The sequence below is a fragment of the Panthera onca genome, chromosome D1, assembly GCF_046562875.1.
Source record: "Panthera onca isolate mPanOnc1 chromosome D1, mPanOnc1 haplotype 2, whole genome shotgun sequence".
NCBI lineage: Eukaryota > Metazoa > Chordata > Mammalia > Carnivora > Felidae > Panthera > Panthera onca.
The window spans coordinates 79128236-79156068 of record NC_138348.1 but is presented as its reverse complement, the minus strand read 5'-3'; the positions used below and the strand labels follow the sequence as shown (position 1 = coordinate 79156068).

Below are 27833 nucleotides of genomic sequence, written 5' to 3'. Positions count from 1 at the left end.
CACACATGAAAAGTATCACTTTTTTCTAGGATATTATTTATACAATGAGATTTTTATTGATAAACATAAAATACACTGTGGTATAAAATTTCAAGCACCAAGAAAGGAAATGCTGGAGAAGCAGTAGAAAACAATTTGAAATAGTATTAATTTTATTCTTTTCAAGTTCTTAAAATGATATACTCTCTTTTTTAGATGGGTATATATCTGACATTCTGTTAGGCTTTTTCATGCAACTTCTTTGAAGTCAGATTATGTATTCCTTATTTGAAACTCCTATGCTTTTGTTAAGATGAAACATAGTTTCTTTTGAGGGTAAAATATATATATATATATATATATATATATATATATATATATATATATATATATATAAAAGGAACACAGTGCTAGATATTTTATTGTTAAAGCTCTTTTCTCCTCATAGGGAAGTTCACTGTAACTGTCACACAAACTCAAGATGTGAAGCTATAAATTTTGTGATAAACATGGACAAAGACAGAAATGTCACTAAAATGGTCCATTTCAAATTCAGTGATTCTGTGTTATTTAAGGGGACAACATGGCTGTGTGATATCAACCCGTGGCTCATCCACATGAATTTCAGTCTAGTCTGTCACTGATTAATGTGTAGGTTAAAAATCTCTCTTCCACCTTCATTTATCTTCATACCTTCCCTATAATAATAAAAACTGCAAAACAACATAGGAAAGAAAGTCATTACAAAGTACATATGAAAGGCATCCAGTTAAGTGTATGCACAAAGTCTACTAACAAATAATAAAATTTTAACAAAAAGTTTTCAAGGTGCATGGGTGGCTCAGTCAGTAGAGAGCCAGAATCTTGATTTTGGCTCAGGTTGTAATCTCATGGTTTGTGGGTTCCAGCCCCACATCAGGCTCTGTGTTGACAGTGTGGAACCTGCTTGGGATTCTCTCTTTTTCCCTCTCTCTCTGCCCCTCCCTTGCTTGCACTCTTTCTCAAAACAAGTAAATAAACATTTAAAAAAATTAATAAACCTTCTTGTGTTACTTGGCAAATATAACAGATGTCATCTATCAAGCCCAAAACTAACAAATATTTAGCATTTTTCCATGTTACACTAAAAGCCAAAACATTAAAAGATAATAACAATAAGTGAAGAGTCACAAAGACTAGTGATACCACACAAAATTTTTTTTGCCACTCTAATCACAGTTGTTTTACATACTTTGTAAACTATAATAAAATATCCCAATTATATTCATGCATTTATTTGCTTGCTTTTATTTATTATCATTAAATGATGTTTGACTTAGGAAGTCTGTCTGTATGGTAAGCATGCTCCTGAAATCCTAGCACAAAACAGGATTGGATATGTGCTGTTATGCTTTTTCTGTTGAATTGGCAAGGCAGCTATTCTCTAACAACTATGTTACACTGGCTTTTGTCTCAGACCTCTTACTCACATGACAGAATAGAAGAGTTAAGCTTCTCTCTATAACACACCTGACTACCTGAATTCTCCCAATTAAGCAACAGAAAAAAAGGGAAAGTTATTATTCTTAAAAATTTCTTCCCTTGTAGCCGATAATGTCCATGTCTTTCAGTGTGTGTGTGAGTGTGTGTGTGTGTGTGTGTGCGTGCGTGTCTGATCCATGGTCATGATTTGCCAACATGTGGGCTGTTAAGAGTTGCTGAGTTAAATAAGGAAATATGCTCTAGTCAGAGAAGTTGGGGAAAATACTGGAATTACTGGAAACAAAACATTTAAAATGATTCAGAGTACACGTTCTGGCATCATTCTATTTGAACTCTGGGGCCAAGTTCTGAGTTAGTGACTTTACAAAAGCTACTCTTCACTTTGCTCCCTTATAAAATTGGTAAATTGCTATTTTAGAGGACTGGTATCAGGATTATACAAGTTAATATTATAAAGTACATAGAACACTGATACATGGTAAGCTGTCACTTGTTAGTTTGTGTCATGGTATGAACAGTTATGAAATGAAAGCTGTGTTAGTCTCATGATTTCATTCTCCTGAGACAATATTCTTAAAGGAACGGTGACCGGCACCCAAATTGATGATAGAGGATACTTTATTTGAACCAGTTGATCTTAATAAATTGGGGGTCATAATTCCCTTTGACAATCTAATGTTAATATTGGACCATACCCTGTGGGAAAAAAAATGTATGAATACTTGACAAAATGCTATTCGGGAGAAAATCTTCCTGACTAGTTTTATCAAATAATATTTATGCAGGATATAAAATTAAAAATTAATCATTTGGACTTCATGAAAGTTAAAAATTTCTAGCCTAACAAATACTGTGGAAAAAAATACTCTGTTATGACAAGTTTTAATAAGTTAAGTCATAAATTGGGATATATTAGCACATATATACGACAAAGTTCTTTCGTCTGGAACATATAAAAAAACCCCTTACACTCCTCCATCTCCTTAATAAAAAACAATACTGAATAATGCCCAAGATCTAGTGTTAGTAAAGCTTTCATGCATTTTCATGACAGTGTAAAATGGTACACTCACATTGGAAAGAGTGTGGCAGTTTCTTAAAATACACATTCATTGTGCCCCGGGAAATCCATTCCTAGTAATACAGAAGAGAAATAAGAACTTATGTGCATTTTGTGCATAAATATTCAATGTAGCTTTATTTATAGCACTCTCAAACTGAAAAAAAAAAAAGTCTCAAAAGTCCAGATACCACAAACTGTTTATTCCTGGCCTTCCACAAATGAATCGACTACTTAGCAATATGAAAGAAATACTAATACATTATAGAGCCTAGATGTATCCAAAAAACATGCTTAAAGAAAGAAGCCAGGCATTGAAGAGTATGTGCCATATAATTCCATTTATATTACTCTCTATTGACAGAAATTAGATCAGTGGTTACTTGGGACAGCATATGTGTGGAGAGAGATATGATTGCAAAGAGGCAAAAAAAAAAAAAATGCATTTGGTGTGATGGAATTGTCTACTTCCAGATAAAGTTACAGGGGTTACATATTTGCATACATATAGCTACAGGTACATACACATTTGCCAAAGTTCTTCAAACTGTAAATTTAAGATTTGTGCATGTAACTGTATATAAATTGTACTTCAATAAAATTGAAGAATAAAAATCAAAACAAAAACAAAAAGTGGCAGAGTTTTAAAAGTAGCTAGAAATTAAAAACTCTTATTTGTATTGAACTTTGGAATAAAATTTTAAAAATTAAAATTTTTTATATATAAGTAGTATTTTGAAAATACCATCAATAGTATATCAAACAAATACACATTGAAAAGAACAATTATAAAGAATTAGAGCAACTTGCTATTTGGACAAGTTTTTTGTTTTGTTTTTTTTTTTTGCTTTATTTTTTAGAATTAAACAATATAAAGTTATGCCAGGTTTTGAGGATTTACATGAATGAAATCATACCATAATTCCCTTTTGTGCCTTCCCAATAGTATTTCACTATATTAATATACTATAATTTCTTTATCCCTTCTGCTGCTTCCACTAGATTTTTTTCCCCTATTTTGAGGCTATTATAAACAGTTCTTCAGGCACTTTGTGTATACAAATTGGAGATACGGTTTTATAGGAAAATCCTAAGAGTGGAATACCTGGGTCAAAAGTTATATATTTCACTTTATTCAGATGTCAAAAATCTGTGTGTATGTGTATGTGTGTGTGTGTGTGTGTGTGTGTGTGCACATTCCAAAAGATAAATGAATTCTATCAATTGCTTTGCTTATTACTTAAGAAAATGTACCTGTGTCATTATGATATGCTTAGATGTATGACTTAGGCACTCATATCACTTAAATAATACCACTTTTTAAAGTTTTGCATCAGCCTTTCCTGGCTTAAAATTCATTAATTTTTCCTTGTGTTCTCCCTTTTTATTGATTTGTAGCCTTAGAAAAATACTTATGCTACTGGTCTTTTCAATGTTTTTGTTGTTGTTGTTATTGAATGATATCTTTCCTGAACCTGTTAATGCTCATTAAGGAGGCAGAGTATAATGAGAAGATTTCTCTCTAAAACAGTCCACAGGTTTACCCACAAGATATATAGAAGTGGAAAGAAGATGTACTGTTTTTGCTTTATTTTGTATTATCTATTAAAAATGCCATATTCCAAAATAAAACCTTGCTAATTTAAATCAGTGTTTAGACATGGATTATCATCTTTTATAATCGTCATGCTCTGTACCATGTTTTATTTTTAGAATTGAGAGGCACAATCATCCTGTCAAAGTTTCAGCTCCAATATCATTTTGATTTTTCATTCAATAGGTTTCAAAGCTTAAAAGAACAGAGAAATTTGTTTTTGAACAGGAACAACCATAATAATGTTTTTATACTGGCTGCAGTTGAATAGAATCAAATTCACCTGAAGCCATATTACTGTGAAAGACAAACATCTTAACTTATGAAGATTACTCTTAAGGAAATTCAACCATGGTGTATCAGCCAAAGCCTACTCCAGAAAAATAAAAATCACAAGAGGTATATTTAACAGATAAAACTTATTATTAAAAAAGTCCAAACATGTATTAGTTGCAAAGCTAGAGCAGTGAGGTATCACAGGAAATAAAAGGAATAAGGATCTTGGAGCAGGGTCCCTTGGGCTGGGACCAAGATCTCTGAAGAATATATCGCCACTGGCTTGTTAGATTGGAGGAGAAACCAGCTAGATCTAGGGCATAGATTTTCGAGGAGCCGGCACTGTTTGGCTAATGCTGGTAATTTAAGAGGCACAACAAGACTGTTCTGCTGGTCTGAAAATAAAAACAAAGCAAATACTGGAAACTGAAATCAACTGCTGTTACTGGAATGAACAGCTACTGTCTTGGTGCATAGATACTACTTCTGTGAAGGATTAGGAACTAGGAATCAAACAGAAAGGAACAAGTCTGTTTTCCCTCCTCAAGCCCATTAATATTTCCTAGAGCCCCTGAAGCTGGCAGCGTATAACAGGAATCCAGCCAGTGGAGGAGGAGAAATGTGTTTTGCCAAGTCCCTGCCCTTGTATCACAAAGCACGTTAAGAAGAGCAGGTTTGAAGCTAAGAGATAACACCTTAAAAACTGGCACACATGGAATTTTATAAAGTCTTTCATACCTTAACTAATAAAAAGTGTATAACAACTATCACTTGATGAATGAACTTCAATTTTGAAGCATAAAAAGATTATGTTTGTGTGTGTGTATGTGTGTGTGTTTGTTACTAGCTCTAAGAATATCTCTTCTTCTGAATGATTAAAAGACTCTCTTCCACTAAAAAGAAGCAATGAATTAGATATGGAATTCAATATTTTTACTGATCTGAAAGAAAATATATTTTTATTTTACACACATATACACAGTCCTTGAAAATCAGTTATATGTTTAATCAGAAATATAGGTGGTTAAATAATGAAAAGTAAGAATGGAAAAAAAATAACACAGAATCATTTAGTTTTTGAAATAAGACAAACTTCTTAAGTTAATGATATATAGGTTGTTTCTATATTCATTATATCTGGATTTACATTGAAATTATTTTATTACCAATATGACTAAGTGGAATTGAAAGAGTAGTGAATTGTGCAGTATTGTTTAATGCATCATCAAGAAAATAATTGTGTTTAAAGTGATAAATTTTATCTACCAAAAGTTTTCTTTTTAAATATTTACTTACTACTTTTGAGAGAGGGTGCAAGTAGGCGAAGGGCAGAGAGAGAAAGAGGGAGACAGAGGATCCAAAGCTGGCTCCATGATGACAGCAGCTGGTCTGATGTGGGGCTTGAATTCATGAACGGTGAGATCATGACCTGAACCAAAGTTGGACGCTAAACCGACTGAGCCACCCATGCGCTCCATCTGCCCAAAGTTTTTTACTGTGAAGTATAAACCCCATGAAATAAAAGTATTATTCTATGTGGCAACATTGTTTTTAAAGGATATGGGCATTAAAACAAAATTCACTACAATTTTTTCTGTATGGAAGACATACAATTTGTATTAGGTACATTGTGATACTCATAGTTATTGTAATGTTTTATATCTTAAGCTTGGTTATGGATACATGGATTGTTATTTTATTACTACTATTATCTAATATATTCATTCATATTTATGTGTATGTATGATACAGTCATAATAAAAGTTTTAAACTATTTTGTGGATTTATTTATCCATTTGAAAATTAAATTTGGGCCTTCAGAAAGCAAAAATACTTATGTCCTTTGCCTGGGATGAAAATATGAAAACGGTGGCACAATTCAAGCAAGTTTAATACTAATGACTCCACAGTAAATAAAAGAATTGCTGGGGTGCCTGGATGGCTCATTCCGTTAGAGCATATGACTCCAGCTCAGGTCAGGATCTCATGCATGGTTTGTGAGTTTGAGCCCCGTGTTGGGCTCTGTGCGGATAGCTGAAAGCCTGGAGCCTGTTTCGATTCTTTGTCTCCCCCTCTCACTGCCCCTCCCCCTCTCACTGCCCCTCCTCCTGCTCGCACTCTATCTCTCTCTCTCTCAAAAATGAAGAACATAAAAAAATTTTAATGAAAAAAGAATTGCTCATACAGAATTTAATTTAGAATTAACTGTTTAGAATTAACCGTTGGTTTCAGCCATGTGGGATGGCATGGTAAATTCTGAGAAATGGAATCGTCAAAGTAAATTTACAATTTTCTTCCAGGAATATCCAAAAAAGGTGAATCAATGATGCTTGGTAAAACATTGCTAGATTTTCCTTCATCGGTTTAAGCAAAACACCTTAATTTCAAAGGTAACGGTCCAACGCTGCAAATCCTTGTTATTCCAAAGAAACCACTTTGCTGGTTTGACTCGGGCCACATCTATGCTCCTGTTTTCCCTGAGGCTTTTCCTCTTCTGCTGGGTGACTCAACTGGTAGTGAGCAGCTAACTGAGCAGATGTTGTTCACCAACAAGGACGTGATTATTTTCTTCTAAGGGTAAATGTTCCCATGTGTGTACCTTCCAGTTCTCATTAGCTTCTCTGTTACATAAACAACAGATTGAGTTGTGTTCCTAGAATATAGATTTTTAAGAGATCTCCATTATAGGCATATATTTTTCTAAAAACTTTCAGTAATTAAGACACACTTCACTTCATTCTTCTTCAATGTTCTCATTCTGTCTTTTAAATTAACCCTAAAGAAATTATTTAGCCTTTTCAATGTTGTTTTAGCATAAATTCTGTTTAATTACATTATCCAATTTCATTATACTTATTCTCATTTTCATTTATTTAATCCACAGTATAAATATATTAATTTTCCCCCCACATTTGCGGATGTTAGCATATTTTTTCTTAATTTTATTGAGATGATAGAAAAGCACCAGACCAGGAATGAATTTTGAATTCACTCATATTCCTTTCCATGTGTTACTATGTTTTGTTTATATTTTCTTCAACTCTTAAGCTGTCAATTCTATCCACTAAGAAGACTGGAAATTGACATTCAGAGATTTCATCCAACGGTCTCCTAGTTTAGAAGTTTATTGGAACACGATATTGATTCCGCAATTTTTTACTACTTCTTCCTAGATAAGTAAAAGGAAGCTCCATCTCTCAACCTCTACTCCCAAGTAATCAGAATAAAAAAGAATAAAACTTAAGTTTCCTCTTAAAACTAAGGAGAAAGGATAGTGCATGTATCACTTCATGGAATCACGTGAACCACATCACCACCCATCCAGAGAGTGAACGTCAATAACATATGAATCACTGAAGTATAGTTTTAAAAGAAATCTTGCTCTTTTTTACTTATTTTACAAATAGCAAGATCATATTCTAGAGAGGAAATTATGCTTTTTCATAGTTACACATTAACAGCAGAATATTCGGTATAACCTAGACTTTATTAAATTTATTATGTTTTTGTGTTTACCGTTTAACTCAATAAAAATTCAAAAAGTCTGAGTCAAAACTCTTTATGTTGAAGTGTACTTTTTTTTTTTTTTTTCTGACAATTTGCTCAAAGACTGGTTTCAGAATATAACCTGTAGGTAGCGCTATGCATGGGTGATAGGACATTCCCAAACTCATTATGTTTGCATGTATGAGGATATAGGTTGCAGATGCAGTCATCTGCCTATCAGTTGTTGAGTGATTACAAGCCACCTAAACAGATGGGTACAGTGACTACTATTCTCCTCCTTGGTAGGATTTTAAACATGTTGGAAGGGAAATTAACTCCCCTCTTCTCAAATAAGACTTGCTGTTTGGTTTTGGGTACTCCTGTGTCTATAATTATCAATTTCTTTAGTTATAGACTTGACTTTATTGGAAATGTAATTATCCTTTCAAGGGATATGATGTTACGAGAATGAGTATTGATAGAATTACATTGTAAAACAGCTTTCTTTCTTAGGGATGAGATTTCACAGTTGGAGAATTCAGACTGACTCTGGTCTTTAAATAAGTGTAATAGGAGAATAGAATTTGCTTCTATTTACCCAAGAAGTGAAAGTTAGTATTTGAGAGAAACTGATTTCTTTGCAGCTTTTTGTTTTTACTTTGTTTGTTATTTATTTTGTTTGATTTTGCTTTTTACATTTTGGCAATCGAAACCACAGGAATACACTTAATAGCCAAAGTTCAGGAAACTGAATTGACTTGTATCTGATCACATTCCTCTCAAATTTCATTTTGCAAGACAGTCTCACAAACCACAAACTGCATTTATTGTTTCTTAAGTGTGTGTGTGTCGTTTATACTTTGTTTTGTGACGACTGTCCAAAATAAATTCAAACACAAGACTAATATGGCCTTGAAAACTTGTGTTAACTAAATATAACCTAAGGAGTGAGTATACATGTATCCAAGAGGCCAATTTATTGTCTAAGATGGCTTAAATCATTAGATCATTTGCCCTGTAAGAAAATACTGGAACATATGCTGTCTAAAGTACCTTTCAATTTCCGTGGACTGACTCTTTTCATTCAAAGTGGTGCTCCAACTGTGTAAGTGATAAGGAAACAAATTTATGCTCTCTGTCTAGGTGTCATCTCAACATAATTTCCACGTACTTCACACATGCAAGTATTGTACTAAGTGTTGGAGATACGATAATGCGTTAAACAGCTAAAGTCCCCTCTCAAGTAAATTACATTTTCAGCGATTGAAATTCTCATGTTGCTCCCCAGAATCAATCAATTACTGATAGCCACATTTATTTTGACAAAAGACATGAAACAGAAAAATCTCTAGAAAAATGCACATTTATATCCTAACCAAAGGATGTTACCTTCTATGATCTACTGAGAGGAAGTTTCAAGTAGTAAATTACTTAGCACAAGCTCTAAGATAGACACCAGTTTAAAGTCCAAGTATACTCTATAATATTTGTATAATCATGAGCAAGTCAGTCAAAATTTTTAAAGTTGTTTTGGCAATTATAAATAAGATATTTATAATTCACATATTGTTATTATAAGGATTTGAATGGCAATGTATATACACAGTGCCTGGCATGTAGTAAGGTACCAATGGCAGCTGTAATGATTTAAATTTTCCTCACTGAATTTCTAGTCATGTAAACTAAGTTGGACTTCAGAAGAATCCCAGAAAGAAGCCAATCATAAAGCCTAAACTCATGCCAGTTCATTCTTGTCTCTCTTTCTTTGACCCATTTTTATTATATTTAATTTATTTTCTGAAGTTTTCTCCAAGCTGTACAATAATAATAGTTGTTGTTGTTGTTAAACAGCAGTGACAGCAACAACCATAATAATATCCAGTCTGACTTTTATCACCGGAGATAGATGAAAGAAAGTTGCAGGAAAAGAATATAAGGAAGTGATATTCTTTCCTTCAATATTTGCTAGAACAAAGGATCTCTCAGTATTCTACAGTGCTTCAGTGTTCATTTTGGTTATTAATAGATATTAAGCTTGTTTCATAATTTCTAATAAAAAATTAACAAGCAGAAGTATCAAACAGATCAATTCTCTAATATTCTTAGCTTTTGCTTGAATTGGAATCCTGGTTCCCAAAATTATATGAAATGAAGAGCTAGAAATGTTTATTAACATTTTTGAGATTGTTATCTTCTTTACTTTTTTAATGTTTATTTACTTTTGAGAGAGAGAGAGAGAGAGAGACAGAGCATGAGCAGGGGAGGGGAAGAGAGAGGGGGAGACACCGAATCTGAAGCCAGCTCCAGGCTCCGAGATGTCAACACAGAGCCCGACGTGGGGCTGGAACTCACAAACTGTGAGATCATGATCTGAATTGAAGTTGGATGTTGAGATTAAATAATACAGCGTATAGGAAAAGTCAAGCACACTACTTAGTACGTAAAAAGTTTTTATACCAATACACTTTATTGGGAAATAATTTACATATATTCAAATGCACACATTCTAAGTTTGCAGTTTTTGAGTTTTGACAAATGTTTACACCTGTGTAGCCATCACCCCAATAAAAATAGAATATGTCCATCATTCCATAAGATTTCTTTGTGATCTGACATAACAAATAACCTACTAATCCCAACAACAGATGTCCTCTAATCTGCTTTCTGTCACTATCAATTCATTTTATTTTCTAGAATTTAAATATATAGTATAAATATGTATATGTATGTGTATATATGTACATGTATATATGTATACATACACGTACATATATATGTATATGTATGTGTATATATACATATGTATATATGTATACATATATATGTACATATGTATACATATATATATACACATACATATACACAAGTATAATTGTTATGGATATCTGAGTTCTTTAATTCAGAATAATATTTTTAATTGATCTAAAAATAAACAAGAAGTGCCTGGGTGGCTCAGTAAATTAAGCATCCTACTTTGCTCAGGTCATGATCTCACAAGCCCCAGGTCAGGCTCTGTACTGACAGCTCAGAGCCTGGAGTCTGCTTTGGATTCTGTGTCTCCCTCTCTCTCTACCCCTGTCCCACTCACACTATGTCTTTGTCTCTCTCTTTCAAAAATAAATATTAAAAAAATTAAAAACAAACAAATATGGTCATATCTTATTGCTGAGTGATATGTTTTTATATAAGATTTTTACATTTTGTTTATTCATTTATATATGGGTAAATATTTGGTGTTTCCAGTTTTGAGTATGTGTCTGTGTGTGTATGTATGTATATGCACACATCTTATTTCTTTAGATAGATATATTTACTGCCATTTTGATAATATATATTAAATATATAAATATATACACATAGATACATACATGTAGCATATATATCATATATAAAAATAGCATATTATATTCCTTACAAAGAATCAGTTTAATTGCTTTTTCTGTATTGTTTTTTAGCTTTTATTTTATAAATTTCTTTCATATTTATTATTATTTTCTTTCTACTTTGACTTTAATTTCATTTATTTTCTAGCTTTTTAAGGTAGAAATGTAATAATTAATGACAGTCCTTTTTATCTTTGAATATCAGCAGTTAAAGCTATACATTTTTTCTAAGTATTATTTTAGTCTCACAACACATTTTGATATGCTGTGTTTTATTATATTCTTGTTAAAATGCTACCAAATTTCCTTTGCTATTTCTTCTTTGAATCATACATTCCTTACACATGTGTTTAGTTTTTTTTAAGTATTTGGGACACTTTCAAGTTTTCATTACTTATGTCTAATTCCATGTGTTTATGAAATATCTCTTTAAAATGTTAGATCTTTTCAATTTTTGAGATATTTTATAATCTGACGTACAGTCAGTTTCAGTGCATATCATATATGCACTTGGAAAAAATACATATTGTTATTTTTTAGTAGAGAGCTGTACAAATGTGATTTAAGCTAGTATGTTCAATGATATTATACTAGCATTTTCTATCCTCATTGATTTTCTGCTTACTTATTCTACCCTTTAATAAGAAAAGTAGTCCATGCCTTTTAAATTTAGCATTTAGTCTACTTAAAATAAATGTCAGCAGGATTAGGTTTCATTCTATCATCTATTTATTCTTTGTTCTTTCTCTTTCTTTTTTTTTTTTTTTTTTTTTTTTAGCAAGAAAAGTGCGGGGTGGGGCAGAAAGAGAGAGGGAGAGAGAGAATCCCAAGCAGGCTCCATGTGCAGGGAATAGCCTGACATAAGGCTTGATCTCACAACCCTGGAATCATGACCTGAGCTGAAGTCAAGAGTTGGACACTTAACTGACTGAGCCACTCAGGCGCCCTTATTTATTCCTATTTGTTATTTGTACCAATTTCCCTCATATCTTTCCTTCTTTAAAAAAAAAAAATAATAATGTTTTTATTTATTTTGGAGACAGAGAGAGACAGAGCATGAATGGGGGAGGGTCAGAGAGAGGGAGACACAGAATCTGAAACAGGCTCCAGGCTCTGAGCTGTCAGCACAGAGCGCGATGCGGGGCTCGAACTCACGGACCGCGAGATCACGACCTGAGGCGAAGTCGGAGGCTTAACGGACTGAGCCACCCAGGCACCCCATCTTTCCTTCCTTTTAATGAATATTGTATTGATAGTATTCCATTTAATCTCTACTCTTGGTATTTTACCTCTGCTTTTTTGCTTTGTTTTTAGCCGTTGCTCTAGGCTTTACAATATACATTTTTAAATTTTTCTTTCTACAATGATATATTACTTCACATATAATTTTAAAGTCTATAAGACTACGCTTCCAGGGGAGCTTGGGCGGCTCAGTCAGTTGAGCCTCCAACTGCAGCTGAGGTTATGATCTCACGGTTCACCAGTTCCAGTCCTACATTGGGCTCTGTGCTGACAGCTTAGAGCCTGGAGCCTGCTTTGGATTCTGTGCCTCCCTCTCTCTCTGCCCCTCTTCTGCTCACACTCTTTCTCTCTCTCTCTCTCTCAAAAATAAATAAACATTAAAAAAAAAGAATATGCCTCCATTTTTACTTCTTCTTTCAGGTAATATGATTATGGATCTTCTGCATATTTTATAAAATCATAAAATATTCTCATTACTTTTGTTTTAAAATTAATTATTACAAATCAAATCAATTATTGTGTTAGGTCATTAAAAAAGAACCTACCTCCCCCTCCTCAAAAACCTGTTTTTATATATTATAAATAAATGTGTATACATATATATATATATATATATATATATATATAACTTTCCATTTCTGTATTTCTTTTGTAGCTCATTTTTCTATCTAACATAATTTTCCTTCCTTATGACAGAGTTCCTTTAAGAACTTTGGGTACCAGTTAGCTGAGAATAAATGATTTTAGTTAAGTAGGTCAGATCAACCTGGTTTTGCCTTTTTTTATGGAGAATATTTTTAATGGATATAGAATTTTAGGTTGATTTTTTTTACTTCCATTGTCTTTAGTTTTGCAGTTTCTGATGAGAAGTCTGACACCACTATTATTGGTTATTCTGTATGTATTCATTCATCTTTCCTTTTTTTTCTGGCTGACTATAAGTTTTGTTTTATTGATCTCAGCAATTTAATTGAGATATGCTTCAGTGTGCTTGTATGTATGATTATCCAGCTTGGCTTTATTTTAGTCAATTGGATCTATGGATTTAGAATTCTCATCAAATTTGGGGGAAAAGTCATCAATTATGTTATTAAATATTCTCCTCTCTCTCAGAAAGTAATTATATTAATGTCATTCAACTTTATATCCCACAGTTTATTGAAGCTCTCTTTTTAAAAATTGGTTTGTTTTGTCACTTTTTTGCTCTGTGCTTTAGTTTGGATAGATGCTATTGTCTTCAAATCTTCACATTTATTTATCTTTTCTTCAGTTGTTTCTCTTGATGTATCCTGGTGAATCTAGACTGTTCTTGTGAGCATAAAGTGCTTCCACTTTCAGAAGTTGTAGTTACAGCTTGTCATTTTGTCTCCTAAAATGTTTCAGGTTGATTTCCAAGTTACAAGTTATGTACAGACAGCCTTTGCAGTTACTTTTAGACTATCTAAATGTTTCATAAAGCATGAGATTCAAAATTTAAAATCTCCCTCCATAAATTGCTAGACATACTCAGATTTTGTCTTTCGTTATGCACTTTTAATTCTGGAACAACTCTGTTCAACTCTGAACAATTTGTGCAGAATTTTGTTCAGGAAAAAAATGATTCTGCATTTTGCCCAGAATATTTTTCAGAACAAAATCATTCTGCTTTTTCTAGAACACAACAAAAATTTATACCATTACCTATCATATACTAATCCAAAAGATTGAAATAAGAAAGTAATTATAATTGTAACAAAGCAATTAACATATTTACTTAGAACACTGAGTTGTAATTGTATACTGACTGCAATACACAGAATAATTTAAGCAGAAAGCAAAGCTTATGAATAAAAACAATGCAATTTTTACAACTATTCACAGTCCTTTTCACCATTTAATGCTGGCAAAAATTAACATGTAAATGAATATACATTTACATATAACCTAAAATTAAGAAACAAAGTATGTAAAATTAAAATTTTGTTTAGTAATAAATCTTAAATATTTTATTTTACTTAGAAATTACTTAGCTAACCAAAGCTTATCTGTTAATTAACCTGATAAAATATTATCCCAAAGTTTTATCATTTAAGTTACCAAAATGATGTCCAAGTTTACAAAACAGGGAACAATTACTGCTGTACATTTTCTTATAAAAATATAATTCAAGGGCTCCTGGCTGGCTCATTCAGTTGAGCATTGACATTGGCTCAGGTCATGATATCCCAGTTCATGGGTTCGAGCCCTGTGTCGGGCTCTGTGCTGACAGCTGGGAGCCTGGAGCCTGCTTCAGATTCTGTGTCTCCCTCACTCTCTGCCCCTCCCCTTCTCATGCTCTGTCTGTCTCTATCTCATAAATAAATAAATGTTAAAAAAATAATTAAAAAAAATATACAATTCATTGTAGTTTATTAGAAATTTATTACTTTTATATTATTAAATGTTAAGTGGGTATACCCTTAGCTTATTTTATCAGTAAACTAATTTGAGGTGTTTAACAGGTTCAAATTAGTTAGGCAAACAGCAAACTTTTATTGGATTTGTCAGGTTACTCCATGTTGGCATCTGGTTGAACTATCAAAATATAATTTTCAGCAAATAAAATTACAATATTTTTAAAATCTAAAATTCCATTTTTCAAATATTCTATTCAACACATTATTTAATAAAGAAAAAGTAAAATGCTAAGACTGATTCAAATAACATTTGAAGGCTTAGATATTTATAGAAATTTTAACCATGGCTAGTTATGATACGATTGTTGGATTAATTTCAAAACTGACTAATATCCTGCTGAGCAACATTCCTTAACATTTAGAGTTATCTTTTCTACTAGAAATAAATTATTTGCATTTTAATCTGGTAAACTCTGTGTTTACACGTAACTTCACTAAGTCTTGGAACTACAATCAATAGTAAACAGTGAATCAAATAATACATTCCCCTAGAAAATCCCTAGGTGGGCCTTAGCCCATATATAATATTATGAATACATCACTCAGCTTTTTGCTTTATTTTTATGACTTGGATAATTTTTCCAAAAATTTTCACAAAATTAAGCACTCTGAAGAATAGGCAGAATATTTTTTTAAAATTACAAAGATATCTATTTTTGAAAGTGTTTTTAAAATAAAAAAGATATGGTACTAATAACCCATTTCCTATTCTCATATTAATGTCCCACATAAAATTATTTATGAGTAAGATATTCTCTTTCTTAGAAGGACATGGCTGACTACTTATATAATGGTAATATTTTCTATTTGATTATTACTCTTTGTGGATATTTTCTTTATCTCTTAAGAAAAGTAAATTTATGGGGCACCTGGATGGCTCAGTCGGTTAAGCATCTGACATTTCTTTTCAGCTCAGTCATGGTCTCAAGTTCGGAGAGATAAGTCCTGTGACAGGCTCTGTGCTGACAGTGTGGAGCTTCTTTGGGATCCTCTCTTCCTCTCTCTATGCTCCTCCCCCCAATCACGCTCTCTCTCTCTCTTTCTGTCTCAAAATAAATAAACACTTTTTAAAAATTCAATTTATTTAAACTTAAAAAAAACACAAAACACCATTCACCCAATATACAGGATGTTTCCTTTATATTCATATTCAGAGAGTTATGAAACTAGAGTTGACTTTAAGAGTATGATTCAAAAAGAACGGGGTTCCTGGGTGGCTCAGTTGGTTAAGCCTCCTGCTCTTCATTTCCATGCAGGGCTTGATGTCACAGTCTTGGGACCCAGTCCCACATCAGAATCCAAGCCAAGTATGGACCTTGCTTGAGAGTCTTTCTCTCCCTCTCCTTCTGCCCCTCCTCTACTCAGTCACTCTCTCTCCCGATTAAAAAATTTTTTTTTTTTTCAAAAAGGAAATTATTGTGCCTACAAGGGAAACCTCAGACTGAGGACAGGCTTCCCCTAAGGCTCTGTCCATCAGAGCATAATACTCTGGCCAGTCGTCTCCAAGATTCCAGCTCAGAAGCAGTTGGGTTTTTTCCTCAACTGCAACAATTTACTTAGGATTGATTGCTCTTCTTGGTAACACATATAGAGCATATGGAGAAGCATTAAGATACCTAAAGTTTATTATATATTGTAGGTCAGATTGTACTTATTACCTAAATTTTATATTTGCCTTATATACATGACTTTCATTTTTTCAATTGCAATTATTTAATAATTATTAAAGAAATTTATGATCAAATAAAATTGGTACATATTTATAAGTAACTAATGTTAGAGAAAATATAATTAGATAAAATATTCTAAGCAATAGAAACAATAAACTGAAATTGATTAATAAATGTCAAATAAATTAAAAAGGAAACTACAAAAAAAATGAAAAAAGTAAAGATTAGAAGAATAAAGCTGAACTTATTTATAAATAAATTTATCACAAGTGAATAAAATCCACAAATTAAATGACAAAATTCACAAATTGTGTAAGCAAAGTAAATGCAGACAAACTAAACATAAGTGATGAGTTAATATTAAGTACCACAGTTGAAAATAACAGAATAGATCAGGATAAGCACAAAAAATGCAAGCAAACAAAAAGCAGAAAAGGAACGATAACATTTATGGATAGATCTCAGGAAAAAAAACTTGGGAAGGTAAAAAAAAAAAAAATGTATTGAAAAACTGCACCATAACAAGAAGATAAAAATATCTAATATGTAAAATGCTGCATTAAATTAACTTATGGTAGAAATATGGGGATTTTGACAAAATCAAAATCTTTTTTTTTTGACAAAATCAAAATCTTGATGAAAAACTCACTCTTTACCAAATCAAGAGATGAATTCACATTGTCTTTATCTATTCATTAGTGGATGGACACTTGGGCTGTCTCCACAATTTGGCTATTAACTTTAGAAGATGGTAACATTATCTAGTAGCAGAAAAACTCCCAATTAATAGCTCTAACATCTTCTTTTACAATAGCTGATAACCATAAACATGACTTGAAGAAATAGCTTGCATTATGTTAAATATTGTTTATCTTATAAAATAGTTACTAATATGCTAGCAATGCAACCAAATAAATAATATGTCGTTACAGAAACAATAATAATATCCCATATGGTAACACTTTTTACAAGTTAAAAACTATCTCTAAACATATTGTCAAATTTTATTATTAAGAAAATTCTACAAGGTAAGTGAAATAGGTATTACTAACCCAATTTAACTTATAAGAATGCAGTAAAAAGGAAAAATCTGAATTTTAAATCCAGAGATTCTGTTTCTAAGCTAGGTTTTAGCCAGTCTTTAAAACTTAGAAGGTGTAATTCATAATGAATTCAGATTAATTTTACAAAATATGTGTGGAATCAGTTGCATTTAGATTACATTTTATAATAATGTGTGAAAAATGAAACACAGTCTCATACAATTTTACTATTTATGTTATATTCCCCAACTAAAAACTAAGCAATAGAGTTCTAAACAAAAATTAATAGTGGCATAGATTTTGAATTTGGAAGTGGGATTGTCATGGATAGGAAGTGCAGCTCTTTATCATATAATAATATTATAGATATATTGAAACTTTTAATATACTTTTTTTTGTTTATTTATTTTTGAGAGAGAGAGCATATGAGTGGAGGAGGGAAAGAGAGAGAGGGAGAGACAGAGGAGAAGAGAGAGAGTGTTCCAAGCAGGCTCCAGGCTGCCAGAACAGAGTCCCACATGGGGTTCAAACCCATTAACCGTGATCATGACCTGAGCAGAAACCAAGTCAGACACTTAACCAACTGAGTCACCTAGGTAGCCCTTTAATGTAATTTTGATTGGACCATTTCACTATACTTCAGAGTTCTAAAGAAAGAAGTCAACAAATTACACAACTGAAGAGTCAGTTCTGACTATGACATATTACTTTGTAAATAAGGTTTTACTGAAACACAACCATCTGTTTACATATTGGTTATGGATTCTTCTCACTCCAATGATGAAAATCCATGAGGCTAACAAAGCCAAACATACTTGCTATCTGTCACTTTACTGGAAAAATTTGTTAGTAGATTTTTGGGAAAAAAATATGGGTGTTTTTATTATTTTATATATTTATTAAAATATACATAATAGGCAGAAATTCTGAATTAAAAAAATGTGATTTTCAGTACATTTTATGTTTGTTGTACATGCTGTCTTATATTTAGCCTAAATCTTTCAGAATACACGTTTTCATCATCTACTCGGTCATCGATGTATCTAATTATAAAAATTGTATAAATCCTAGCATATATTGACATTTTTGCACCATATAGCTGATGAATGATTATTTGCATAAATATATGACACTCTAATATGCTTAGTTTTAGTCACCTAGTCAGGGTAAAGTTGTTGTTTGCTTTACGTTATATAGGGAGCTCAAATTAGATAAGAAGTCTTTGTGATCCATGAGTAAGCAATAAAGAAAATCATGCTATTATTTGTATCTTCTCCACAAAAACTGCCTCAGTAGTGCTCACTTCGGCAGCACATACACTAACATTGGAACAATACAGAAAAGATTGGCATGGCCTCTGCACAGGGCTGACATGCAAATTCATGAAGCATGCCATATATTTTTTTACTTGCCTTGATAATAGAAACTTTCTAGACATAAACAGACCAAACAAGGGCAATCTTTGCAGAACCAAATCAGAAGCACACTTTTCCTACATTTCACTTTCTGGAACTTCTCCAGGGTTTAAATTGTGCCTGTACCTAGAGCAGCCGTGTAGCAAGGTTGCATACTTTGACAATATTATGAAACATAACCTATAATTAATCTATAACACATATATTCTTTACAAGAAAAAGAGAAATCCAAAATTAATGTCAATATTGACATTAGGGTGCAAAGGGTAAACACTGAAAAAAAAAGTTAAAATATAACTACCAGTTATAATGACAAAATCATGAAAAAAGTTACAATGTACCTTTTACAATCTAAAAACAATATTGAGAATAAGAGCCTCTAGAATTTTGCAATGGAGTTTCAAGTAAAGGTTTGTTCTTCATCTGGCACAAAGCATTCAAGAAAACTAATTAAATTGATAAAATGGCACAATTTCTTCTGAGTACAAGTTCCTATTCATTTAGTGTACTCTGGAAATGAATGATCTTGGTGCTAATAAACTATAATGATTTCTTCCTATCTGCTCTATCTAAATTACTGGTGATGGAATTTGCCTAAGTTGACCTGTAATTAGAGCTAATTATTACAGCCAGCTTATCTTAACATACATAAAAAGCATGTTTCTCATTGAAAGCAAAAGACTGGTAAAATCCTAGTTCTGTACTATAAGCCATAACAATGTCTGCCATGAAAATGACACCAATAAATGCCATGGTATGGTATGGATAAAGTATGTCTTTATTTTTTTTTTTAATTTTTAATGTTTATTCATTTTTAAGAGAGACAGAGAGACAGAGTGCGAGCAGGGGTGGAGCAGAGAGAGAGACACATAGAATCCAAAGCAGGCTCCAGGCTCTGAGCTGTCAGCACAGAGCCCAATGCAGGGCTCCAACCCATGAATGGGAGATCATGATCTGAGCCGAAGTTGGATGCTTAACTGACTGAGCCACCCAAGCGCCCCAATATATCTTTAATCTAAAAAAAAGTCTTTAATAAGATAATACAGATGTTTTCTTTCCACATAGCTTGTATGGCTATGATTTCCATGATTCTTTCCTGATATAAATGATCAATAAGGTGGAAATATAACACCAAATGATGGTTGTATAATTATTGTCTCCAGGTAGTCACTTTCAGGTTAACCTGAGATTACTATATAGCTATAATTTGTAACTAAATGAAAAGGAGTAAGACTTCTCTAGGTTTCCTTAATTTTTATTTTATTATTAAAAATTCATATTTAATTAAATGGAGGAAAAAGAACAGATGATTCATTATTGCTTTTATAACATTTATTCTATTAGTTGTTTACCTTGTAAATAATTTAATTCAAACTAAATACATAAATTCTACTTTAATTTATGAAGTTTATCAAGTGACTTACAATTCTGATTGTACACAGTCTTCTATCAGTCATTATTCTGTTTTAAAAAAATGCAAAGATATTTAATGTTATGGTTATCAATATTTATATGTATGAATTATTTTTTTAAAAAGGTTTTTAGGTCAAAATGTAAATTTAAAATGGAAAAATTAAAGAACCTGTAAAATATGGGAATTAATAGAAAGGCAAACAGTAAAACAGATGCAAATAATAAAAATGTATTTTTTAAGATGGATATATATTTAAATTAATGCGCCAGTATTTTTGTATCATTTGGGTAAACCCCGAATAGTACAATTGTTGGGTTGGAGAGTACTTCTATTTTTAACATTTTGAGGAACCTGCATACTTTTTTCCAGAGTGGGTGAACCAGTTTGCATTCCCACCAAAAGTGTACGAGGATTCCCCTTTCTCCACATCATCACCAACATTTATTGTTTCCTGTTATTAATTTGAGCCATTCTTACAGGTATGAGGTAGTATCTCATTGTGGCTTTGATTTATGTTTCCTTAATGAAGTGGTATATATACATAACGGAATATTATTCAGCCCTCAAAAACAATGATACCTTGCCATTTGCAAGGACATAGATGGAACCAGAATGTATTTTGCTAAGCAAAATAAGTCAGTCAGAGAAAGACAAATACTATATAATTTCACTCATATGTGCAATTTAAGAAAAAAAAAATGGATAAACTTAGGGAAAGGGGAAAAAACAGAAAAATAGTGAAAACTATAAGAGAACAAATTGAGGATTGATGGAGAAGAGGTGGGTGGGGAATGGGCTAAATGGGTGATAAGTATTAAGGAGGGCACTTGTGATGAGCATTGGATATTATACGTAAGTGATGAATCACTAAATTCTACTCCTGAAAGCAATATTGCACTATATGTTAACTAGGAAGTAAACAAAAATTTGAAACAAACAAAAAATTAAGGGGCAAATGATTTGTGAAAGAGAAATGTGTGTGGATAATATAATAATGTTATGTTTTTTATAATTCTGATGTTTTAAATTAAACTTGAACTTTATAACATAGCAAGTATCTTCACAGGAAAAATATTTCAAATGTTTGTTGTGGTGTACAACTCAGATGAAAAATCCTAAATGTATTATGAAATTACCATTAGTAATATAGCAACTATTTATGCATGGTATATCATGGATGACATTTTATAAAATAAACCAAATTTCTGTTCATAGAGTAAATGTGCCAAATTCAAAACATGTAACCAATACTAGCTCCTCAGATGTCTCTCATAATACTATCAAAACTAATTCAACTTCCCAACTAACCCAATCTCCTAATTTTTAATACTATGGAATAATTTAAATGTCTTTAAACTTTATAAAAAAATATAGAGTATGTGTTCTTTCAAGGCTGGCTTCTTTGTCATAGTATTTTGTTTGTGAAATTTATCTATTTTTGTGTGTGTGTGTTTGGGTGTAGTTGATTTGTTTTACTTTTGTGTTGTATTCTGTTTTGTTAGTGTATCAAAATGTATTTGTTTAGCAGCTAATGGTGATCTCACTGTTTATAATCTTGGTTATTTTAAATTGTGCTGCTATGTATATTCATATTCATATCTTTTTGTGAACATATATGCACATACGTTTTGAGTAGATATCAAATCTGAGACACAGAATTGATGGATCAAAGTTATACATTTGTTCAATTGTAGTAGAAAACTTCTGGTTAGTTTTCAAAAAGATTGATAGAATTTTTATATCATCCAGGAGTTACAACTGTGGAATTGGTTTTACATCCTTGTAAAACTTATTATATTCCGTTTTGTTTTTGTTTTTCTATTTAACCATTCTCTGGCATACAGAATGATATTGTATTATGGTTTTCATTTGAAAGCCTTTATAGACTAATAAATATGAGGATCTCTCCCTATGTTTAGTGGCAATTTAGATATCTTCTGTGAAATGCCTGTTCAAATTTTAGCCTACTTATCTATTAAATTATCTGCCTACTATATATTGATTTATATGACTTTTTTTCTATTAGCTATTTATAGTTTCTAGATAAAATGCTTTGTAATATAAATTAATGTATTTCAAATAGGTTCTCTCACTCTGCATCTTGACTTTCCTCAGTCTTAATGGTGTCCATTGATAAATAGAAGTTAATTATTTCTTGAAAAGACAAACGTATATGATTAGATGTAGTGTTTTTTGCATCCTATATAAGAAATTCTAGTCAACTCTAAATTACAAAGATATTTACGTATTAAAAAATTGTTTAATCCTCTTAATAATTCTACATTTTTTCTAGAATTGGCATACAAAAATAAATGTACTTCTTTTTTTCAACCTATGTGAATATCTAAGTATTTAAGCACCATCATTTATGAAGATCAATATTTTCCTTGCTGTACTGAACTGTCTTAAATGTCATGTATTAAATGATCCTTTAGATGTATTTGTTTCTAGACTAATGTTTTTTTCTGTTGTACAATTTGTCTACTCTTGGATCAAAGGAGCACTCGAAGTTCCTGCTCTAATAAAGCCTATATTATAGTGGGCAATAAAGTATTTTAAAAAAGAAAAAGAAAATTGAAGAGTAGTAAGTACTATGAAGAAAGTACAGAAGTAAAAGTGATAGAGAGTACTGGTGGTTGGATGATGAGGTGACTTGTTGAGAAGGCCACATGAGTGAGTCTTAATAGAAGGGGTAGTCCATGAGAAATGTGAGATGAAAGAATTCTAGACAGAGGGAATAGCTGAAGCAGTAGTCTTAATTCAGGCATTACTTTGATGCATTTGAAGATCTGAAGGAAATTCATTGTAAATAGAGTATAAAAGGCCAAGGAATAAGTATTTAAGGTAATATGGAAGATGTGGGTAGAGACCAACCATGTAGGACATTATTGCCCATGTTAAAGATACCTATTTTTAGTTTAAAGAAAAGATTTGGGGGAGAGTTAAACTGGGGATATGTAAAATGATCTAATTTTTTTTAAAAATTACTCGGCCGTATGAAAAATTAATTGTAGGTGGTCAAGAGTAAAAATAAAACAAGCAACGTAATAGCTGTTAAGGCGATTTTAGTTCCTGACCAGAAACAATAATGGTATGTACTTAGGTATTAGTATGGGAGTGGGTGAGACATGGTCATCTGAATAACATGGGAATCAAGCTAAGGTGATTCTCTGACGGGATGAAGGAAGAAAAGGAGGGATCAAGGAAGATTTCCAGGAGATAAACAATATGATTTAGAAAAAAATTATGGTTCCGTTAACTGAATATGGGAAGACAAACAAAGGGGTATGATTAGCAGGATTAGTAGAGAATCTTGAATTCAAACTTCATGATTGATAATAATTTCTTTGTTGGATTGTTTTTATTTATTTATTTTTCTTTCCTACTAGAGTATGAGGCATTTTTGCAGCTTTACTAGTGTATTATTTATGTGCATATAGGTAAAATGTACAACTTGAAGAATTGTGACATATAAGTATATGTACACATATATCTATGTGAAACCAGCACTAAAATTAAAATACAGAATATACTCATTATCCCCTCAGTTCCTGTCATGTACATTTGTAATCCATCATTCTGTCCCAATTCTCCTTCATACCTAGGCAACCATTGCTCTGCTTTATGTCAAAATAGGTTAGATTGCATTTTTTAGAAATATATAAAGAGAATTATGCAGTATATGTTCTTTGTGGACTAAGTTCTTTCACTCAACATAATTATTTTGATATATGTTCATGTGGTATGAAATTAACAAAGCAAATATATTTCACTTTTAACAACTAAGTATTATTTATTGCATGTATATATCACAGTTTATCCATTCACCTGTTGATTTAACTTTTGGCTATTATAAATAAGGCTGATATGAACAGATATATATGAACAGATATATACAGTCTCTGTGCAGACTTAAGCCTTTATTTCTTATGGATAAATACCATAAAAAATAATGGCTGGAACATATGGCAGAAGTGTGTTCAATTTTGAAAGAAACTTTCAAAATGTTTCCAAAATATTTTTAAATTTTCATCAGAGTGTATAAGAGATTGAATTACTCTACATCCTTATCAACACTTGGCATTATCAGGCTTTATAATTTTAGCGATTCTGGTGGGTCTATAATGTTTTTCATTGTGGTTTTGTTTCATTTCCTTTGCAACTAATGATATTTAACATCCTTTCATGTGTTTATTTGCCATCTTTGGTGTAGTGTCTGTTCAAGTATCTTGTCCATGTTTAAAATAAGATTGTTTATCTTCTTACTGAGGTATAACTATTCTTTATAAATTCTAGATCTGTGTTGTTCTATACAGTAATCACTATCTATGTAGGAGCTATTTAAATTTAAACTAATTGAAATTAAATACAATTTAAAATTTAGTTTCTAAATTGTGCTAACAACATTTCAAGTGCTTACTAGCTACATGTTATTAATGAATATCATTTGGGAAAGCACAATCATAAGAAAAAAATGTTGATCACCCCAAGAAATTGTTTTGAAAAACACTATTTTAGTTAAAAGCCCTCTATTGGATATATGTTTTATAAATATATTTTCCTAGACTATGAATGCCCTTTTCATTATTTTAAGTACCTTTTAAAAAGATAGATTTTTAATTTTGTTCAAGAGTGACTTACTGATTTTTTTGTTTGTTTTACAGTTTCTGAAGTCCTTTACAAATTAAGTCACTAAGATTTTCTCCTAAATTTTCTTTTTAAAATATTATAGTTTTAACCATTATATTTTAAGCTATGATCCATTTCATGTTAATTTTTATATGAAATAAGGTAAGGATCAATGATTTTTTTAATGTGTCTACACAATGGTTCTGCTGAACCATCTGCTAAAAAATATATCATTCTTCATTGAATTGTCAAAATTCGAAAACACCGTTGTCAAATTCAATTACATTTGTGGGACTATTTCAAGATTTTCTCTAATTTTTAAATTGACCTATAAACCTACCTTTATACCAATATTTCATGATCTTAGGCAGTGTAATATGCAACTTTGGTTTTGTCTTTCAAAATTATTCTGGCTATTTTAGGTCCATGTATTTCCATATGAATTTTAAAATCACCTTGTCAATTTCCACAAAAGATGGGGGTAATTAGCATCTTGATTGGTATTTCATTGACTCTCTACATTGGTATTAATTAACATCTTAACAATATTGTGTGGTTTTATATATGAATGTGATATATCATCCCTTTTATTTAGATTTTCTTTAATTTGTTGCAGCAATGCTTATAGTTGTTCTTGGACAGGCCTTACTCATTTTCTGTAAAATATTTCCCTAAGTGTTTCATATTTGTAACATTATTGAAAATGATAGTGTGTTCTAATCTTAAAAATTTTATTGATATCACATAGAAATATATCTAATAATTTTACTGACTTTTTATTTTGCTGACATTAATTTGCTGAAATTAATATTTTTGTAGTTTCATGTTTTCTACATAGATGATAAACAGAAATTTATGTGAATAAAGAGAATTTTATTCATTTTTCTTCAAACGTTAGATGTCTTTGATTTAATTTTCTTGTCTTACTGCAATGGCCAGAACCTCCTGTATAATATTGAACAGTAGTATAACAGATAGACTTTATTTGTTCCTGATTTAGTGGTAAACACACAGTTTTCACCATTAAGTATGATGTCAGTTGTAGGGATTTTGTTTTTGTGTTTGTTTTTTATTATGTGTTTCTTTGTAAATAATATCCTTGTATTAGACTGAGGAAGTACTTATGCAGTCCCAAATTAGACAGAGTTTTTATTCTAAAATGGACGTTTTATTTTGTGAAATGTCTTTTTCTGTATATATATGGATCACAGATTTCTTTTTTAAAATTTAAAAATGGTAAATTATATTAATTTGTGAATGCAAATAAACTTGCATTCCTGGGCTGAAGTATACTTGGTCATTATGTATTTTCTTTTTAAAATATTGTTGGGTTTAATTTTCTGAAACTTTGTAATTGATTTTTATTACATTGGTAAGGGATAATGATCTGTAGTTTTCAATTCTCATATTTTTTGGTAATTATTAATGAAATATCCACAAGCAATTATGCATTTAAGTCTTCCTTTAGTTCTACTATTTTTAGTTTTGTATATTTTCAAGCTGAAGTATATTATATATATAAAAATTAGAATTGTTGTGTCTTCTTGAGAAATTATACCAGGCTTCTTTTTACCCATGGCTAAATTATGCTCTGAAACTACTCCATTTTATATTAATATAGCCATTCCAAGTCTCTTTGGATTAGTATTGTCAAGCTATACTTTTCCCTATCCAATTTTTAAACTTATTTGTGTCTTAATAAAGGGTGTTTTTTTTTTTTTTGATAGACGGCATAGATTTATTCTTGTCTGTTTTGTTTTGTGTTATTTATTTATTTGTTTGTTTACATTAAGACTATTTTTAGAGCAGCTTTAAATTCACAGAAAAAAATTAAAGAGAAAGTATAAAAATTTCCTATATATTTCTTGCTACAAAATATTTATCCTCTGTCTTTTTATCAACATCTACATCAGCATGGTGCATTTCTCACAGTTAGTGAACCTACATCAACACATCATAATCATCCAAAGACCATAGATTTCACATTATGATTCTCTCTTGGTGTTGTAAATTATATAGGTTTGGACAAATGTATAACGAAATGTATACATTACTATGGTATGATACAAAGTATTTTCACTGATTTATAAAATATCTGTGCTTTGCCTATTCATCCCTCCTCTCCTCTTAACCCCTGGCAACCACTGATCTTATACTGTTTCCTTAGCTTTTCCTTTACCAGAATTTCATATAGTTAGTATTATATAGTATTTAGTCTTTTATTTCTTTTTAAAACTTTTTAAAATCTTTATTTATTTTTGAGAAAGAGAGAGAGAGAGAGAGAGAGAGAGAGAGAGAGAGGAGAGAACACAAGCAGGGAAAGAACAGAGAGAGAGGGAGACACGGAATCCAAAGGAGGCTCAAGACTCCGAGCTATCATCACAGAGCCTGATGTGGGGCTTGAACTCACAGACCACAAGATCATGATCTGAGTCAAAGTCAGACGCCCAACTGACTGAGCCACCCAGACACCCCATATTTAGTCTTTTCATATTGGCTTTTTTCACTTAGTAATATTCATTTAAGTTCATTTATGCCTTTTCATGGATTTATAGCTTATTTCTTTTTAGTGCTTTTAGCTTATTTCTTTTTAGCTCTGAATAGTATTCCATTGTTTGGATGTACCACAGTTTATTTCCTCATTCACCTACTGAAGGACATCTTGGTTCTTTCCAATTTGGGACAATTATAAATAAAGACTCTAAACACATCCATGTGCAGGGGT

At 31.5% G+C, this 27833-nt stretch overlaps 1 non-coding gene across 1 annotated transcript; it reads left to right on the top strand.

Annotated features, from left to right (window-relative positions):
- Positions 1-18945: 18945 nt before the first annotated feature.
- LOC132662583 (U6 spliceosomal RNA) lies at positions 18946-19052 on the top strand. Its single transcript, XR_009602610.1, has one exon. It is a non-coding gene; the product is annotated as a U6 spliceosomal RNA (small nuclear RNA).
- The last annotated feature ends 8781 nt before the right edge of the window (positions 19053-27833 follow it).